We start from the raw sequence: 20,190 nt of genomic DNA, 5'->3' as shown, positions 1-20,190 counted from the left end.
TGACATTTCGGAGACATGGCTCCAGGGTGACCAAGCCTGGGAACTCAACATCCAGGGGTATTCAACATTTAGGAAGGATATACAGAAAGGAAAAGGAGGCGGGGTGGCATAGTTGGTTAAAGAGGAAATGAATGCAATAGTAAGAAAGGACATTAGCTTGGATGATGTGCAATCAGTGTAGGTGGAGCTACGGAATACCAAGGGGCAGAAAACGCTAGTGGGAGTTGTGTACAGACCACCAAACAGTAGTAGTAAGGTTGGGGACAGCATCAAACAAGAAATAAGGGATGCATGCAATAAAGGTGCAACAGTTATGGATGACTTTAATCTACACATTGATTGGGCTAACTAAACTGGTAGCAATGTGGTGGAGGAGGATGTCCTCGAGTGTATTAGGGATGGTTTTCCAGACCAATATGTCGAGGAACCAACCAGGAAGCTGGCCATTCTAGACTGGGTGATGTGTAATGAGAAAGGACTAATTAGCAATCTTGTTGTGCGAGACCCGTTAGGGAAGAGTGACCATAACATGGTAGAATTCTTTATTAGGATGGAGAGTGACACAGTTAATTCAAAAACTAGGGTCCTGAACTTAAGGAAAGGTAACTTCGATGGTTTGAGGCATGAATTGACTAGAGTAGACTGGCAAATGATACTTAAAGAGTTGACGGTGGATAGGCAATGGCAAACATTTAAAGATCACATGGATGAACTTCAGCAATTGTACATCCCTGTCTGGAGTAAAAATAAAACGGTGAAGGTGGCTCAACCGTGGCTAACAAGGGAAATTAAGGATGGTATTAAATCCAAGGAAGAGGCATATAAATTGGCCAGAAAAAGCAGCAAACTTGAGGACTGGGAGAAATTTAGAATTCAGCAGAGGGGGAAAACAGAGTACGAGAAGAAGCTTGCCGGGAACATAAAAACTGACTGCAAAAGCTTCTATAGATATGTGAAGAGAAAAAGATTAGTGAAGACAAATATAGGTCCCTTGCAGTCGGATTCAGGTGAAGTTATAATGGGGAACAAAGAAACGGCAGACCAGTTGAACAAAAACTTTGGTTCTGTCTTCACGAAGGAAGACACAAATAACCTTCCGAAAGTACTAGGGAACCGAGGATCTAGTGAGAAGGAGGAACAGAGGGACATCGTTATTAGGCGGGAAATTGATGGGATTGAAGGCTGATAAATCCCCGGGGCCTGATAGTCTGCCAGAGTATTAAGGAAGTGGCCCTAGAAATAGTGGATGCATTGGTGATCATTTTCCAACAGTCTATCGACTCTGGATCAGTTCCTATTGACTGGAGGGTAGCTAATGTAACACCACTTTTTAAAAAGGGAGGGAGAGAGAAAGGAGGTAATTATAGGCTCGTTAGCCTGACATCAGTGGTCGGGAAAATGTTGGAATCAATTATTAAGGATGAAATAGCAGCGCATTTGGAAAGCAGTGACAGGATCGGTCCAAGTCAGCATGGATTTATGAAAGGGAAATCATGTTTGACAAATCTTCTGCAATTTTTTGAGGATGTAACTAGCAGAGTGGGCAAGGGAAAACCAGTGGATGTGGTGTATTTGGACTTTCAAAAGGCTTTTTACAAGGTCCCACACAAGAGATTGGTGTTCAAAATCAAAGCACATGGTATTGGGGGTAACATAGAAAAAACATAGAAACATAGAAAATAGGTGCAGGAGCAGGCCATTCAGCCCTTCTAGCCTGCACCGCCATTCAATGAGTTCATGGCTGAACATGAAACTTCAGTACCCACTTCCTGCTTTCTCGCCATAACCCTTGATCCCCCGAGTAGTAAGGACTTCATCTAACTCCCTTTTGAATATATTTAGTGAATTGGCCTCAACTACTTTCTGTGGTAGAGAATTCCACAGGTTCACCACTCTCTGGGTGAAGAAGTTTCTCCTCATCTCGGTCCTAAATGGCTTACCCCTTATCCTCAGACTGTGACCCCTGGTTCTGGACTTCCCCAACATTGGGAACATTCTTCCTGCATCTAACCTGTCTAAACCCGTCAGAATTTTAAATGTTTCCATGAGGTCCCCTCTCATTCTTCTGAACTCCAGTGAATACAAGCCCAGTTGATCCAGTCTTTCTTGATATTTCAGTCCCACCATCCCGGGAATCAGTCTGGTGAATCTTCGCTGCACTCCCTCAATAGCAAGAATGTCCTTCCTCAAGTTAGGAGACCAAAACTGTACACAATACTCCAGGTGTGGCCTCACCAAGGCCCTGTACAACTGGAGCAACACCTCCCTGCCCCTGTACTCAAATCCCCTCGTACTGTCGTGGATAGAGAACTGGTTGGTAAACAGGAAGCAGAGAGTCGGGATAAACGGGTCCTTTTCAGAATGGCAGGCAGTGACAAGTGGAGTGCCGCAGGGCTCAGTGTTGGGACCCCAGCTCTTTACAAGATACATTAATGATTTAGATGAAGGAATTGAGTGTAATATCTCCAAGTTTGCGGATGACACTTAACTGGGTGGCGGTGTGAGCTGTGAGGAGGACGCTAAGAGGCTGCAAGGTGCCTTGGACAGGTTAGGTGAGTGGGCAAATGCATGGCAGATGCAGTATAATGTGGATAAATGTGAGATTATCCACTTTGGGGGCAAGAACGCGAAGACAGAATATTATCTGAATGGTGGCAGATTAGGAAAAGGGGAGTTGCAACGAGACCTGGTGTCAATGGTTCATCAGTCATTGAAAGTTGGCATACAGGTTCAGCAGGCGGTAAAGAAGGCAAATGTTATGTTGGCCTTTGTAGCTAGGGGATTGCTTCTTAGAACAGTATGTTACAGAACCTACAAGAGAGCAAGCTATCTTAGATCTGGTCCTGTATAATGAGACAGGAATAATAAACGATCTCCTAGTAAAAGATCCTCTCGGAATGAGTGATCACAGTATGGTTGAATTTGTAATACAGATTGAGGGTGAGGAAGTAGCGTCTCAAACGAGCGTACTATGCTTAAACAAAGGGGACTACACTGGGATGAGGGCAGAGTTGGCTAAAGTACACTAGGAACACAATTGAGGAACAGTGGAGGACTTTTAAGGAGCTCTTTCATAGTGCTCAACAAAAATATATTCCAGTGAAAAAGAAGGGCGATAAGAGAAGGGATAACCAGCCGTGGATAACCAAGGAAATAAAGGAGAGTATCAAATTACAAACCAATGCGTATAAGGTGGCCAAGGTTAGTGGGAAACTAGAAGATTGGGAAAATTTTAAACGACAGCAAAGAATAACTAAGAAAGCAATAAAGAAAGGAAAGATAGATTACGAAAGTAAACTTGCGCAAAACATAAAAACAGATAGTAAAAGCTTTTACCGATGTATAAAACGGAAAAGAGTGACTAAAGTAAATGTTGATCACTTAGAAGATGAGAAGGGGGATTTAATAATGGGAAATGTGGAAATGGCTGAGACCTTAAACAATTATTTTGCTTCAGTCTTCACAGTGGAAGACACAAAAACCATACCAAAAATTGCTGGTCATGGGAATGTGGGAAGGGAGGACCTTGAGATAATCACTATCACTAGGGGCTAGTGCTGGACAGGCTAATGGGACTCAGGGCAGACAAGTCCCCTGGTCCTGATGAAATGCATCCCAGGGTATTAGAAGAGATGGCAGAAGTTATAGCAGATGCATTCGTTATAATCTACCAAAATTCTCTGGACTCTGGGGAGTTACCAGCGGATTGGAAAGCAGCTAATGTAACGCCTCTGTTTAAAAAAAGGGGGCAGACAAAAGGCAGGTAACTATAGGCTGATTAGTTTAACATCTGTAGTGGGGAAAATGCTTGAAGCTATCGTTAAGGAAGAAATAGCGGGACATCCAGATAGGAATAGTGCAATCAAGCAGACGCAACATGAATTCATGAAGGGGAAATCATGTTTAATTAATTTACTGGAATTCTTTGAGGATATAATGAGCATGGTGGATAGAGGTGTTCCGAGGGATGTGGTGTATTTAGATTTCCAAAAGGCATTCGATAAGGTGCCACACAAAAGGTTACTGCAGAAGATAAAGGTACGCGGAGTCAGAGGAAATGTATTAGCATGGATCGAGAATTGGCTGGCTAACAGAAAGCAGAGAGTTGAAATAAATGGGTCCTTTTCGGGTTGGAAATCGGTGGTTAATGGTGTGCCACAGGGATCAGTGCTGGGACCACAACTGTTTACAATATACATAGATGACCTGGAAGAGGGGACAGAGTGTAGTGTAACAAAATTTGCAGATGACACAAAGATTAGTGGGAAAGCGGGTTGTGTAGTGGACACAGAGAGACTGCAAAGAGATTTAGATAGGTTAAGTGAATGGGCTAAGGTTTGGCATATGGAATACAATGTCAGAAAATGTGAGGTCATCCACCTTGGGAAAAAAAACAGTAAAAGGGAATATTATTTGAATGGGGAGAAATTACAACATGCTGCAGTGCAGAGGGACCTTGTACATGAACTCTTTTAGGAAAGTACTTTTTCTTTAAGTGTAATCACTGTTGTAATGTAGGAAATGCACAGCAAGCTCCCACAGCAATATGACAATAACAATAATTTGACAGTACTGCACTGGAGTGTCAGCCTGGATTTTTATGCTCAGGTCTCTGGAGTGGGACTTGAACCTACAACCTTCTGACTCAGAGGTGAGAGTGCTGCCCAATGAGCCACAGACTAACTCCTTGTACATGAATCCCAAAGAGTTAGTTTGCAGGTGCAACAGGAAGGCGAATGGAATGTTGGCCTTCATTGCGAGAGGGATGGAGTACAAAAGCAGGGAGGTCCCTGCTACAACTGTACAGGGTATTGGTGAGGCCACACCTGGAGTACTGGGTGCAGTTTTGGTCACCTTACTTAAGGAAGGACATACTAGCTTTGGAGGGGATGAGACAATTCACTAGGCTGATTCTGGAGATGAAGGGGTTACCTTATGATAATAGATTGAGTAGACTGGGTCTTTACTCGTTGGAGTTCAGAAGGATGAGGGGTGATCTTATAGAAACATTTAAAATAATGAAAGGGATAGACAAGATAGAGGCAGAGAGGTTGTTTCCACTGGTTGGCAAGACTAGAACTAGGGGACACAGCCTCAAAATACGGGGGAGCCAATTTAAAACCGAGTTGAGAAGGAATTTCTTCTCCCAGAGTGTTGTAAATCTGTGGAATTCTTTGCCCAAGGAAGCAGTTGAGGCTAGCTCATTGAATGTATTCAAATTACAGATAGATACATTTTTAACCAATAAGGGAATTAAGGGTTATGGGGAGCAGGTGGGTAAGTGGAGCTGAGTCCACGGCCAGATTAGCCATGATCTTGTTGAATGGCGGAGCAGGCTCGAGGAGCTAGATGGCCTACTCCTGTTCCTAATTCTTATGTTCTTATGTTCTATGATTTGCGTATAGGAGCAGGGAGGTCTTACTGCAGTTGTACAGGGCCTTAGTGAGGCCTCACCTGGAATATTGTGTTCAATTTTGGTCTCATAATCTGAGGAAGGATGTTCTTGCTATTGAGGGAGTGCAGCAAAGGTTCACCAGACTGATTCCCGGGATGGCCGGACTGACATATGAGGAGAGACTGGATCAACTGGGCCTTTACACTTTAGAGTTTAGAAGGATGAGAGGGGATCTCGTAGAAACATAAAAGATTCTGACGGGACTGGAGAGGTTAAATGCAGGTAGATGGTTCCCGATGTTGGGGAAGTCCAGAACTAGGGGACACAGTCTTAGGATAATGGGTAAGCCATTTAGGACTGAGATGAGGAGAAACTTCTTCACTCAGAAAGTTGTTAACCTGTGGAATTCCCTGCCGCAGAGAGTCGTTGATGCCAGTTCATTGGATATATTCAAGAGGGAATTAGATATGGCCCTTATGGTTAAAGGGATTAAGGGATATGGAGAGAAAGCACAAAAGGGGTACTGAGGGAATGATCAGCCATGATCTTATCGAATGGTGGTGCAGGCTCGAAGTTCTGAATGGCCTACTCCTGCACCTATTTTCTATGTTTCTATGTTTCCAGGTGTCTTTTCCTCACTTCCTGCCCAAACCCAGCAGAGAAGACAAAGAAGAGTCGGTGCCAGAGGTGGATCACTGCAGGGTATAAAAGTGAGGGGAGACTGATGTAAGGGGGCAGTCGGGATGGGAGACACCGGAGATCAAGCTCAGGGCACCCGAGGTTCCTTCCAGCAGGCTGACCCCGTGTCATTTACTGTGGACACGCGGGACTTGCATGTTTACTCTGATGTGGTAGAGAACAGAGAATCTGCTCAAATTATATTTCTTAAGATATTAAAGTTGCTAATAATAATCATTGAATATATTTAAGGTGGAGATAGACAGAGTTTTGAAAGATAAAGGAGTCAAGGGTTATGGGGACTGGGTAGGGAAGTGGAGTTGAGGCCAGGATCAGATCAGCCATGATCTTATTGAATGGTGGAGCAGGCTCGAGGAGCCAGATGGCCTACTCCTGCTCCTATTTCTTATGTCTGTGTGTTAATAAGATAAGGAATTAGCTAGAATCTTACAACCCTAAATCTTTCTGCTCCTCTACTCCATTGAAAATTTTTCCATTTAATGTATATTTCCTCCCTTTTTCTTCCTCCCAAAATCTATCACAGCACATTTCTCTGCATTAAATTTAATTTCACATCTACCTGCCCCAATTACTAACCTTTGTATTGACACAATGAAGATCCACTTCACAATTGGCCATGGGCCCTTTATGGCGTACCCTGGAGATCTTGATCGTGTGCCCCATATACCCAAGTCCAGATCATTTCTCTGTATTGAGAAGAGCATTGGTCCCAACACTGACCCTGGGGACACCACTGTTTACATCCCTCCAGTCTGAAGAACATCCATTAACCACTACTCTCTGTTTTCTGCCCTTTACCCAACTTCCTGTCCACGCTGTCCCACTCCCTTCAATACTGTGAGCCTTAATTTGATCAACAAGCTTCCTGTCCGGCACCTTAAGAAACACCTTTTGACAATCCATCTACACAACATCCACTGTATTTTCTTTCTCACTGCACTGTGTTATTTCCTGAAACCCTGCTGTCTGTCCTGGCTGAATACATTTCACAAACAAATGCTGCAATGTTTGCTCCACCCTACAGGGTTCCATCTGTTTAAAGCCACAACCAGAAAGGTCCCGTTTCCTCCTGGAGTTTGAGAGAAAACACTCCAAATTATTCACCTCCCCACAACTACCCGCCAGTTTAAGACACAAACTGTAGGACAACCGGGATGTGCTGAGAAATCTCCAGCGAGTCAGGGAGCGTCTGTAAATGTAGGAGAAATGGGGATTGGTGAGGGAGTGTCCGTAAATGGAGGAGAAATGGGGACTGGTCAGGGAGCGTCTGTAAATGGAGAAATGGGGACTGGTCAGGGAGTGTCTGTAAATGGAGGAGAAATGGGGACTGGTCAGGGAGTGTCCGTAAATGGAGGAGAAATGGGGACTGGTCAGGGAGCGTCTGTAAATGGAAAAATAGGGACTGGTCAGGGAGCGTCTGTAAATGGAGAAATGGGGACTGGTCAGGGAGTGTCTGTAAATGGAGAAATGGGGACTGGTCAGGGAGTGTCTGTAAATGGAGAAATGGGGACTGGTCAGGGAGTGTCTGTAAATGTAGGAGAAATGGGGATTGGTCAGGGAGTGTCCGTAAATGGAGGAGAAATGGGGACTGGTCAGGGAGCGTCTGTAAATGGAGAAATAGGGACTGGTCAGGGAGCGTCTGTAAATGGAGAAATGGGGACTGGTCAGGGAGTGTCTGTAAATGGAGAAATGGGGACTGGTCAGGGAGTGTCTGTAAATGGAGGAGAAATGGGGACTGGTCAGGGAGTGTCTGTAAATGGAGGAGAAATGGGGACTGGTCAGGGAATGTCTGTAAATGGAGAAATGGGGACTGGTCAGGGAACGTCTGTAAATGGAGGAGAACTGGGGACTGGTCAGGGAACGTCTGTAAATGGAGGATAAATGGGGATTGGTCAGGGAGTGTCTGTAAATGGAGGAGAAATGGGGACTGGTCAGGGAGTGTCTATAAATGGACGAGAAATGGGGATTGGTCAGGGAGTGTCTGTAAATGGACGAGAAATGGGGACTGGTCAGGGAGTGTCTGTAAATGGAGGAGAAATGGGGACTGGTCAGGGAGCGTCTGTAAATGGAGGAGAAATATGACTGGTCAGGGAGCGTCTGTAAATGGAGAAATGGGGACTGGTCAGGGAGTGTCTGTAAATGGAGGAGAAATGTGGACTGGTCAGAGAATGTCTGTAAATGGAGAAATGGGGACTGGTCAGGGAATGTCTGTTAATTTAGGAGAAATGGGGACTGGTCAGCGAGTGTCTGTAAATGGAGAAATAGGGACTGGTCAGGGAGTGTCTGTAAATGGAGGAGAAATGGGGACTGGTCAGGGAGTGTCTGTAAATGGAGGAGAAATGGGGACTGGTCAGGGAGTGTCTGTAAATAGAGGAGAAATGGGGTCTGGTCAGGGAGTGTCTGTAAATGGAGAAATGGGGACTGGTCAGGGAGTGTCTGTAAATGGAGGAGAAATGGGAACTGGTCAGGGAGTGTCTGTAAATGGAGAAATGGGGACTGGTCAGGGAATGTCTAAATGGAGGAGAAATGGGGACTGGTCAGGGATTGTCTGTAAATGGAGAAAGGGGGACTGGTTAGGGAACATCTGTAAATGGAGGAGAAATGGGGACTGGTCAGGAAGTGTCTGTAAATGGAGAAATGGGGACTGGTCAGGGAGTGTCTGTAAATGGAGAAATGGGGACAGGTCAGGGAGCGTCTGTAAATTGAGGAGCAATGGGGACTGGTCAGGGAGCGTCTGTAAATGGAGGAGAAATGGGGACTGGTCAGGGAGCGTCTGTAAATGGAGGAGAAATGGGACTGGTCAGGGAGCGTCTGTAAATGGAGAAATGGGGACTGGTCAGGGAGTGTCTGTAAATGGAGGAGAAATGTGGACTGGTCAGGGAATGTCTGTAAATGGAGAAATGGGGACTGGTCAGGGAATGTCTGTAAATTTAGGAGAAATGGGGACTGGTCAGAGAGTGTCTGTAAATGGAGAAATAGGGACTGGTCAGGGAGTGTCTGTAAATGGAGGAGAAATGGGAACTGGTCAGGGAGTGTCTGTAAATGGAGGAGAAATGGGGACTGGTCAGGGAGTGTCTGTAAATAGAGGAGAAATGGGGTCTGGTCAGGGAGTGTCTGTAAATGGAGAAATGGGGACTGGTCAGGGAGTGTCTGTAAATGGAGGAGAAATGGGAACTGGTCAGGGAGTGTCTGTAAATGGAGAAATGGGGACTGGTCAGGGAATGTCTGTAAATGGAGGAGAAATGGGGCCTGGTCAGGAAGTGTCTGTAAATGGAGAAATGGGGACTGGTCAGGGAGTGTCTGTAAATGGAGAAATGGGGACTGGTCAGGGAGCGTCTGTAAATTGAGGAGCAATGGGGACTGGTCAGGGAGCGTCTGTAAATGGAGGAGAAATGGGGACTGGTCAGGGAGCGTCTGTAAATGGAGGAGAAATGGGACTGGTCAGGGAGCGTCTGTAAATGGAGAAATGGGGACTGGTCAGGGAGTGTCTGTAAATGGAGGAGAAATGTGGACTGGTCAGGGAGTGTCTGTAAATGAAGGCGAAATGGGGACTGGTCAGGGAGCGTCTGTAAATGGAGGAGAACTGGGGACTGGTCAGGGAGTGTCTGTAAATGGAGAAATGGGGACTGGTCAGGGAGCATCTGTCAATGGAGGAGAAATGTGCAATGGTCAGAAAGCATCTAGAAAATAAGATGAAATTACTATTTTTAATTTAACAAATGTATCACTGATTTTAATGGGACTTTTCCCGTGACCCAGCTCCTGTAATAATAATATAACTTTTATTTATATAGCGCCTTTATCGTAGAAAAACATTAATACTGGCTGTAAAAAGATTGGATTTTCAGGAGGCTCTACTCCGCTGGCTGCTCATGAGTCAGTGATCTCCCATCACATTAATGTGCTTCTGCTGTGTGTGTTTAATAAAGTGCCCGAAGCACTTCACAAAACATGGGGAAACAGTGAGTGTGGAACTGAACCCAGCCAGAGTCAGCACCTTCAAGGGAGGAGAGGGAGGGGAACCAGTGAGTGTAGAACTGAACCCAGCCAGAGTCAGTACCTTCAGGGGAAGGGAAGGAGGGGAACCAGTGAGTGTAGAACTGAACCCAGCCAGAGTCAGTACCTTCAGGGGAGAGGAAGGAGGGGAACCAGTGAGTGTAGAACTGAACCCAGCCATAGTCAGTACCTTCAGGGGAGGGGAACCAGTGAGTGTAGAACTGAACCCAGCCAGAGTCAGCACCTTCAGGGGAGGGGAAGGAGGGGAACCAGTGAGTGTAGAACTGAACCCAGACAGAGTCAGCACCTTCAGGGGAGGGAGAGAAGTTGAACGAAAGGGAAAATTTTGGAGATGGTGCAATGGGTTTGGACTTCAGCACAGGCAGGAGGGAGAGTGTATGGGACAGGGATTTACAGCTTTGGAGGAGCAAGACAGGAAAGAATGTTCCATAGAAACTAGAATTGTCTGTTCTGAATTTCTATCCTGTACTTAGTGATGACTTTTGTAAACTCCTTTTACAGGGTATTAGAAGGGGAGGTTTTGCAGACGGGAAACTCAAACAAAACAAGATCTGACAGTCACTCGATTAATCAGGAGCTGAATATCATTGCCTTTGAATATAGAATGAGAAATGTTTGTCTGTTCTGTCTGTGTGAAAAGATTTCAAACATCAGTGTGACTGGAAAAGCACCGAGACACACACACCCGAGTGAGAGTGTTCCAGTGCACTGATTGTGGAAAGAGCTTTAACCAGTTACACAGCCTGAAAAAACCTCGCTCCATTCACAGCGGGGAGAAACCGTACATGTGTCGTGTGTGTGGACCAGGCTTCAACTGATCATCCAAGCTGCAGAGACACAAGGACACCTGCACCACAGAGAAACTGTGGGAATGTGGGGACTGTGGGAAGGGATTCAATTTCCTATCCTGGCTGGAAACTCATCGACGCAGTCACACCGGGGGAGGCTGTTCACCTGCTGTGTGTGTGGGGATTCACTCTAGGCTGCAAAAAACAAAACCGGCCTTGGAGTCTGGAAGGGCGATAAGAACGGCTCTCTTGCTGCTGAAACCCTCATCCATGCATTGGTTAACTCTAGACTTGACTACTCCAACTCACTCCTGGCCGGCCTCCCACATTCTACATTACACCACAAACTTGAGGTCATCCAAAACTCAGCAGCTTGTGTCCTAACTCTCACTAAGCCACGATCACCCATCACCCTGATTTGTAAACAAAGATGAGAATATTGAAATTGAGGCATTGTTTAACAGGGAGCTGACCTACATTGGCTCCCGGTTAAATATTCTCATCCTTGTTTACAAATCACTCATGGCCTTGTCCCTCCCTGTCTTTCAGCTTCACCACCCCACAAAATGTCTGTGCTCCTCAAATTCTGCCCTCTTGAACATCCCTCATTATAACTGCTCAACCATCGGTGGCCGTGCTTTCAGCTGTTTGGGTCCTAAGCTCTGGAACTCCCTCCCTAAACCTCCGTCTCTACCTGTCTTTCCTCCTTTAAGACACTTCTTAAAACTTACCTCTTAAAGCTTTCGGTCATCTGCGTTAATTTCTTCTTTTGTGGCTCAGTGTTAAATTAGGGGCATGGTCTTGGGATGGGGGGTGGTGGGCTGTTTGGGGCTGGAATGGGGAGAGACTTCTTCACTTGGGGAGTTGTTGGCCTGTGGGGTTCCCTGCCGCGGAAAGTTGTTGATGCCAGGTCATTGGATGTGTTCGGGAGGGAGTTGGATGTGGTCCTTGCGGGTGGGGGGGTCGGGGGTGTGTGGAGGGGGCGTGGGGGGGGAGGTGCTAGGGTGGGTGATCAACCATGATCTTGTTGAATGGCGGTGCAGGCTCGAAGGGCCGAATGGCCTACTCCTGCACCTATTTTCTATGTTTCTATGTTTTATGTATGTGTTGTGTCCTGTAACACTGCTGTGAAGCGCCTTGGAACATTTTACTACGTTAAAGGTGCTACACAAATAAAAGTTATTATTATTAATAATAAAAACTGTTTCACGCGACTGTTCCATGCAACACTCTCCACCCCAGATCCCCAATGGTGCAGGGAAGGACTCCTGCAGAGAGAACCCTCCATTGGGGATCCCCGCCTCGTCTGGACAGCAGGATGACTCACCATTGCGACTGAGACTGGGCAATGAACAAAATTCATCAATCAATGATACACAGACCTGAGTGCCCGGGTTCTCAGTCCTGGAGCTAAGTACGCTGGCCGCCATTTTTCCATCATTAACTCGCACCTTAGGCCCGGCCCAGTCTGGCTCAGTCACTAAATGCTTTCTAACTGTGATGCTAACTCTGATGGAAAGCTATGAGGCCTCATTTTATTGTGCGACCCGAGAGGCTTTTAATGGCTTTAATAAACTGGCAATAAGATTTTTATTTTAAAAACTGTAAAGTGGTGAAAAACTCCACTAGCGCTACCTCAAAACTCACCGAGAAATCCACTTCATCAATGCTCCTGCCACAGGACTCAATATCCACCCCCTCCCACCACTGGTGCACTGTGTCTGCAGTATGTACGGTCTTACAAAATGCCCACGGTCAGGTCGTGTGGAGTCAAAGGTCAGGTAACAGAATGGATGGAAATCTGGCAAAAAACTGCCCACAACTCCAGCAAATGATTCCTGTTTTGCAGTCATCTTTCCATCCATTCTGCTGCCTGGCTTCACTCCACGCGGCCTGACCTTAGTCATCTTGCAGATCTTACATACTGTTGTGGATAGCAAGCTGGTTACAAAACAGGAAACAGAGAGTAGGGTTAAGAGTAGCTACTCAGACTGGCAAAAGGTGGGAGGTGGTGTTCCACAGGGATCGGTGCTGGGACCACTGTTCTGGAAATAGGTGGGAGGTGGTGTTCCACAGGGATCGGTGCTGGGACCACTTTCTGGCAATAGGTGGGAGGTGGTGTTCCACAGGGATCAGTGCTGGGACCACTGTTCTGCCAATAGGTGGGCAGTGGTGTTCCACAGGGATCGGTGCTGGGACCGCTGTTGTTCGCCAATTACATAAAGGATTTGGACTCGGGAATCAGAAGTACAATTCCAAAATTTTTAGATGACACAAATTGGGAGATAGAGTTAATACTGAGGAAGACTGTGACAAAATGCAAGACGTTAATAAGTTTGCAGAATGCGTGTGTAATTGGCAAATGAATTTCAGTATAGATCAGTGTGAGGTGGTGCATTTTGGTAGGAAGAATAAGGAGGCTACATTCTATTTGGGAAATAAGAGTCTAAATGGGGCCGAGGAGCAAAGGGATCGAGGGGTACAGATACACAAATCACTAAAAGTAGTGACGCAGGTTAATACGGCCATTTTAAAAAGCAAACAAAGCACTGGGGTTCATTTCTAAAGGAGCCTTCTGTTTCATGCCCAGGAGTCTGAACCATGGAAGAGAGCGCTGGGACACATTTCTTACACAGCTCAAGATTAACCCGCATGGTGACTTTGTTGTCAGTGCAGACAGACGAGAAAGACCAAAGTGCCGTTTGCCCCTCTCTCTGAAGGACTGTGTCCAGGCTGAAGTTCTGGTTCACCCGTACGATCCTCCCCCCCGATTGTCCTCTCTGAGCTCCAGCCAAGTGATGCTAAACACTCAGGTGGGAAAGACAAAAATCCACAGCAATGTGTTTAAAGCAAAGCTGATTTATTTACCATTCATCCAGAATATTAAACTCCAGCCCAGTTATAGGGTTAACAACATCAGCAGAAACAAACCCCAACTGTCAGAATGAACATGGTTCAGTCCTGGATGTGATTAACAGCAGCAACAACAGCAGAATCCATCCCCTGCAGTCACTTGTGAACTCGCTGGTGTGTCAACAGGATGGATGAACGAGTGAATCGCTTCCCACACTTGGAGCAGGTGAACGTTCTCTCCCCAGTGTGAACTCATTGGTGTATCAGAAGGTCGGATAACTGAGTGAATCCCTTCCCACACTCAAAGCAAGTGAACGGCCTCTCCCCGGTGTGACTGCGCTTGTGTCTCGATAGGCCAGAGATTTGGCTGAAGCCACGTCCACACACAGAACACGTGTACACTTTCTCCCCACTTTTTGCTTCCCTATTGAGAGGCCGATGATATTCAGGTCCCGATGAATCGAGTGACGCTGTCAGATCTTGATGCGGTGTGCGATTTGAGTTTGCCGTCTGTAAATCCTCCCCTTCCACTACCTTGTAAAATTAATTTAAAACAGGAAAAAGGGAGTGTGAGAGAGAACCCACAAAGAGGCAGGTTAGTAATTTGAACTTAATGAATCTGCTGATTTGTGGGGCCGGCATTACAACAAAGTGACCTTGAAAGCGGCCGGATTGTCGTAAAAATCCAACTGGTTCACTAATGTCTGACTCTGGCTGGGTTCAGTTCTACACTCACTGATTCCCCTCCCCGGAAAGTGCTGACGCTGGCTGGGTTTAGTTCTACACTCACCAGTTTCTCTCCAATATGGGACCCATGTGCCCAATGTCCATGTGTGAACCTCGACAGTGAGTGTCGACAGGCTATTCCACTGTCCTCACCCGAGGCCTCACACATGCATTTTCCAGCAGGGTCACTGGACTATCCTCCCAATGGCACAGTGGGTACAGGCACTGACCAGTGTGACTGAGTCATAGTAACAGGAGGGGCCGAGGTTTAATGCCCTCGGCATATCCTCCCCTTCTAAACCCCTGTAAAAGCTGTTTACAAAAGTCGTCACTGTAAGTAGAACATAGAAAGAGGACTAGGCCATTCGGCCCCTTGAGCCTGTTCAATTGGCCCCCAGCCTCAGTTATATGGGAAACATCGAGTTCTGCATTTCCACTACCCTTTAAGAACACAAGAAATTGGAGCAGGAGTAGCCCCATTGGCCCCTCGAGCCTGCTCCACCATTCAGTAAGATCATGGCTGATCTTCTACCTCAACTCCACTCTGGTTACCGACCCTTCTGACACTGAAAATTGTTTCTCCTTATTTAGAGGGTTGGTGGGCTGGAGGAGGTTACAGAGATAGGGAGGGGCGAGGCCTTGGAGGGATTTGAAAAAGAGGAGGAGTATTTTAAAGGCTGAAGTCACCAGCCGTCTCCCCCAGTGCAGAATGTGACTCACTACGAACAGGAAGGATTTTTGTTTAACTACTAAAGATGCATAATGAGGGGGAAATCAATCTCTGTACCTTTAACTAACAGCAACATGGAAAGAGGGAAATCTTTAAATACCTGGTCCACTTGGCACCGAAGTTTCTGAAACTCATAATAGGAACTCCAGGGAAACAAAATAGCTGTGTTGATAAAGGATGGAATCACTGCAATAGTGGGAGACGACATTGGCTCAAATGATCAGGATGTTGAAACAATTTGGGTGGAAATAAGGAATAATAAGGGGAAAAAGTCACTGGTGGGCGTCGTCTATAGGCCTCCTAACAGTAACAACTCTGTTGGTCGGAGTATAATCCAAGAAATAGAGAGGGCTTGTAAAAAGGGAACAGCAATAACCATGGGTGATTTTGACCTCCGTATTTATTGGACAAATCAAACTGGTCAGGGTAGCCTTGAGGAAGAATTCATAGAGTGCATAAGGGACGGGTTCCTTGAGCAATATGTAATGGAACCAACCAGGGGGCTGGCTATCTTAGATCTAGTCCTGTGTAATGAGACAGGATTAATAAACAATCTCCTAGTAAAGGATCCCCTTGAAATGAGTGACCATAGCATGGCTGAATTTCAAATTCAGATGAGGGGGGGACGAGAAAGTTGGATCTCAAAAGGATAAAGGAGACTACAAAGGTATGAGGGCAGAGTTGGATAAAGTGGACTGGGAAAATAGATTAAAGTGTAGGACGGTTGATGAACAGTGGCGTACATTTAAGGAGCTAGTTCATAACTCTCAAGAAAGATACATTCAAGTGAGGAGGAAAGGGTGTAAAAGAAAAAAATAGCCATCCGTGGCTAACTAAAGAAATAAAGGACGGTATCCAAATTAAAACAAGGGCATACAAAGTGGCCAAAACTAATGGGAGGACAGAAGATTGGGAAGTTTTTAAAAACCAGCAAAGAATGACTAAAAAAATGATTAAGAAAGGGAAGGTAGACTATGAAAGTAAACTAGCACGAAATATAAAAACAGATAGCAAACTAAGACAGTAATAAGAATAATACAGAACCAACCCCCTAAACAATAACAAAAAAAATGTATAATTTTTTCAAATTATTTAAATCAAAAAACAAAAATTTATGGAAAGTAAGGGAAAAGAAGATATATGGCAGAAAAGAAACAAACAAACCAGTAGGAAATGAAAACATTAGACCCCTCCCACAAAAAATCCCTACCCCAAACCACGGACATTCAACTAGGTGAGGCATCACATGCAACACACTAACAAAGAGAAGGCGGGCCTCTACATTTTCATTGAACAAACAGATAGGACAACAGACCATACAGAGAGAACACATCAGAAGGAGAAATAAGAACCATAAGACCAGACAAAGCAAACAATTAACACCACATCACTGAGAGAAGCAGGAGGTTTAAATAGTTCTTGTCCCTCCTCACAGCCCTTCTCGTTTTGACTGACCTAGTGGAAGGTAAGGAGCTCTAAACCCTTCATAACCTCTCACTGTAAGGTTTTCGATCTAATACTCTCTGACCCTTGAACCCCCAGTCAGGGTGAAACGTTAGGCCTAGAGACTACAATCAGCTACCGAGACTCGGATCATGGAGTGAGTATAAATTCCCCCGGACCTTTCCTCCCAATCCCTGGTGGATTTCTCTCTCACTCTATCCAGATTTCGGACCCACGGTGCTCCTGTCCCAGCTCTAACTGTCCCATTAGTTAGAATCAATAATGTCACTGTGTGCCGCCAGGCCCTGATGTCTCTGTCCCCTTGTTGTCCCACAACAGATCATTATTGCCGTGGTACCGGAGTGTACACAGACAGAAATACACTGAAAAACAAGAACAAAGTGCGTCCTAAACCGCCCCCCCCCCATCATCCATAAACACAACCCTCACCTAAACAGTTAAAACAATGTCATTTGTTGTTATTAAACAATCATTAAATTAAAAATCCAAAAATAAAAGTCAGACCATCAAAGTACAAAACTCAATCTCCCCAAAGAACGTAACAGTGACTTAAAAACAACCTAAAAAACCCGGAGGCTGATCCCTTCCCCGGTGTTATGTATTGATGTATGTATCGTCCTGGTACCTTAAATGTAATGTAAGCAGAATGGTACAGCACAGAGGGCGCTGTGGTGGGAAACCTGGAAGTACCTGCAACAGGCAATATAAAAGGCTGACCCGAGAGGCACTCTGGAGCTGAACAATAAAGGACGAAGGTCACAGCAGTTAGATTTACACCAGACCGTGTGGAGTCAGTGATTTGTGTGCTACATATACCACATTGGCGACAAGGATGGGATGAACTCCACGCAACCATGGCTACTCTGGGCTCGCTAAAGGATTTTACCGTGGGCAATGATTGGGAGGCCTTTACGGAAAGGCTCGAGTACTACTTCACAGCAAACGACCTGACGGAGGACACAGACGCAATGAGAGATAAGCGTAAGGCGATATTGCTCTCCAGTTGTGGAGATGAGATTTACTGTCTCGTCAGGGATTTGCTGGCACCCGGGAGCGCCAGGGACAAGTCATACGAGGAGCTGACTGAACTAATCCGTGACCAGTTGAAACCGAAGGAGAGCATCCTCACGGCCAGATACAAATTTTACCATCACTGCAGACCTGAGGGCCAGGATGTCACCAAATATGCTGCGGACCTCAGGAGACTCGCGGCGCCGTGTGACTTTGGCGCACACCTTGACGAGGCGTTGCGGGAAGTTTTCATTATGGGGATTGGCCACGAGGGCCTCCTTCACAAGCTGTTAGCCATGGAACCCACAGTCACTCTGACAAAGGCCATCACCATCAGCCGGGCACATATGACCTCGACTTGCAGCACCAAGCAAATAATCCACACAGTCTCGAACCCGGCAGGCACTGTCCACAGGATAGCGCCCACCACGGACAAAACTGCAGAACGTGGCTCTGCCCGGGGCAGAGAGCACGGACCTCGGTATCCTGGAACTCAGAGTCCGCTGAGGGGGGCCAATCAAGCAGCACCATGCTGGCGTTGTGGAGGAAGCCATGGGGCTCACCAATGCAGGTTAGCTACATACACCACACCCGGGAACAACAGGACTTCCGCCCCGCCTCCCTCCCGGGCCACACAGAAATCCAGCCCAAGGCTGATCATCGGCACTAGGCCCAAACACACAAACCACCGAATGACCCGAGACACCATCCCGAAAACCACATTAACCCCCGCCCCCCGCACACCCTGACCCAGGGCCCGAGGCCGGATATAGTCGCACAAAAATTACATTTAAAATAATAAAATAAAATCGGGAATCTCTGAAAAACAGAGAGTGCCAACAAACGGCGGCGACCAGTGTTCACTGAAAGCCCGAGAAATAAACCCCCCACACTGCCCAAAACACAATAACCCCCCTCCCCCCACTGCCCAAAACACAGTAACCCCTCCCCCCACTGCCCAAAACACAGTAACCCCTCCCCCCACTGCCCAAACATGGTAACACCCCCCCGCCACTGCCCAAAACACAGTAACACCCCCCCCCTACTGCCCAAAACACAGTAACACCCCCCCCTACTGCCCAAAACACAGCAACACCACCCCCCACTGCCCAAAACACAGTAACACCCCCCCCCCCCACTGCCCAAAACACAGTAACACCCCCCCACTGCCCAAAACACAGTAACACCCCCCCCCACTGCCCAAAACACAGTAACACCCCCCCCCCCACTGCCCAAAACACAGTAACACCCCCCCCACTGCCCAAAACACAGTAACCCCCCCTCCCACTGCCCAAAACATGGTAACACCCCCCCCCACTGTCAAAACATGGTAACACCCCCCCCACTGCCCAAAACACAGTAACACACCCCCCACTGTCCAAAACATGGTAACACCCCCCACTGCCCAAAACACAGTAACACCCCACCCCCCCACTGCCCGAAACACAGTAACACCCCCCCCACTGCCCAAAACACAGTAACACCCCCCCCCACTGCCCAAAACACGGTAACACCCCCCCCCACAGCCCAAAACACAGTAACCCCCCCCCACTGCCAAAAACACAGTAACAATCCCCCCACTGCCCAAAACACAGTAACACCCCCCCCACTGTCCAAAACATGGTAACACCCCCCCACTGCCCAAAACACAGTAACACCCCCTCCCCCACTGCCCAAAACACAGTAACACCCCACCTCCCCCACTGCCCAAAATACAGTAACACCCCCCCCACTGCTCAAGACACAGTAACACCCCCTCCCCCACTGCCCAAAACACAGTAACATCCCCCCCCACTGCCCAAAACACAGTAACACCCCCCCACTGCCCAAAACACGGTAACACCCCCCCCACTGCCCAAAACACAGTAACACCCCCCCCCACTGCCAAAAACACAGTAACACCCCAACCCCCCACTGCCCAAAACACAGTAACACCCCCCCCCCACTGTCCAAAACATGGTAACACCCCCCCCTACTGCCCAAAACACAGTAACACCCCCTCCCCCACTGCCCAAAACACAGTAACACCCAACCCCCCCACTGCCCAAAACACAGTAACACCCCCCCACTGCCCAAAACACGGTAACACCCCCCCCACTGCCCAAAACACAGTAACACCCCCCCCCCACTGCCAAAAACACAGTAACAATCCCCCCACTGCCCAAAACACAGTAACACCCCCCCCCCCACTGTCCAAAACATGGTAACACCCCCCCACTGCCCAAAACACAGTAACACCCCCTCCCCCACTGCCCAAAACACAGTAACACCCCAACCCCCCACTGCCCAAAACACAGTAACACCCCCCCCCCACTGTCCAAAACATGGTAACACCCCCCCCTACTGCCCAAAACACAGTAACACCCCCTCCCCCACTGCCCAAAACACAGTAACACCCCCCCACTGCTCAAGACACAGTAACACCCCCTTCCCCACTGCCCAAAACACAGTAACACCCCCCCCCACTGCCCAAAACACAGTAACACCCCCCCACTGCCCAAAACACG

The 20,190-nt window shown here is 47.1% G+C and overlaps 2 protein-coding genes across 2 annotated transcripts in view; one reads left to right on the top strand and one right to left on the bottom strand.

Moving 5' to 3' along the window:
• LOC139273633 (zinc finger protein 79-like) overlaps positions 1–6,098 on the top strand; it is a 37,988-nt gene extending 31,890 nt beyond the window's left edge. Inside the window, exon 4 of the transcript XR_011595263.1 lies at positions 6,020–6,098. The gene's annotated coding sequence lies outside the window, so the exon portion shown is untranslated. The remainder of the gene's footprint in view (positions 1–6,019) is intronic.
• Positions 1–20,190, bottom strand: part of LOC139274112 (uncharacterized) — a 438,299-nt gene that overhangs the window by 109,391 nt on the left and 308,718 nt on the right.

Source organism: Pristiophorus japonicus, chromosome 9 (genome assembly GCF_044704955.1).
Source record: "Pristiophorus japonicus isolate sPriJap1 chromosome 9, sPriJap1.hap1, whole genome shotgun sequence".
NCBI lineage: Eukaryota > Metazoa > Chordata > Chondrichthyes > Pristiophoridae > Pristiophorus > Pristiophorus japonicus.
This window is presented reverse-complemented; position numbering and strand designations above follow the sequence as displayed.